The sequence below is a fragment of the Penaeus monodon genome, chromosome 34 (assembly GCF_015228065.2).
Source record: "Penaeus monodon isolate SGIC_2016 chromosome 34, NSTDA_Pmon_1, whole genome shotgun sequence".
Taxonomy (NCBI): Eukaryota; Metazoa; Arthropoda; class Malacostraca; order Decapoda; family Penaeidae; genus Penaeus; species Penaeus monodon.
The window spans coordinates 30,821,419-30,821,653 of record NC_051419.1 but is presented as its reverse complement, the minus strand read 5'-3'; the positions used below and the strand labels follow the sequence as shown (position 1 = coordinate 30,821,653).

At 59.6% G+C, this 235-nt stretch overlaps 1 protein-coding gene across 1 annotated transcript in view; it reads right to left on the bottom strand.

The window, feature by feature from the left end:
* LOC119594882 (sodium-dependent serotonin transporter-like) overlaps positions 1-235 on the bottom strand; it is a 10,326-nt gene that overhangs the window by 8,314 nt on the left and 1,777 nt on the right. The gene's annotated exons all lie outside the window — the stretch shown is intronic.

Here is a 235-nt window from a genome sequence, read left to right as displayed (position 1 = left end):
CCGCTTTTCCCTCAAGCAAGTGACGACATAAGAACACGATTGAGTCCACACGCCCGCACGCCCACCGCCGCCCACCGCACGCCCACCAACGCCCACCGCCGCCCACCGCACGCCCACGAGGCTCAAGTGTCGGGTGTTGAGGTTGAAGTGGCCTATAATGTTGCGAGTGATTGCATTAGCCACTTGATTTGACAGCAGCACTTATTCGAGGGCGGTTGCGTGGTGTGACGTCAGA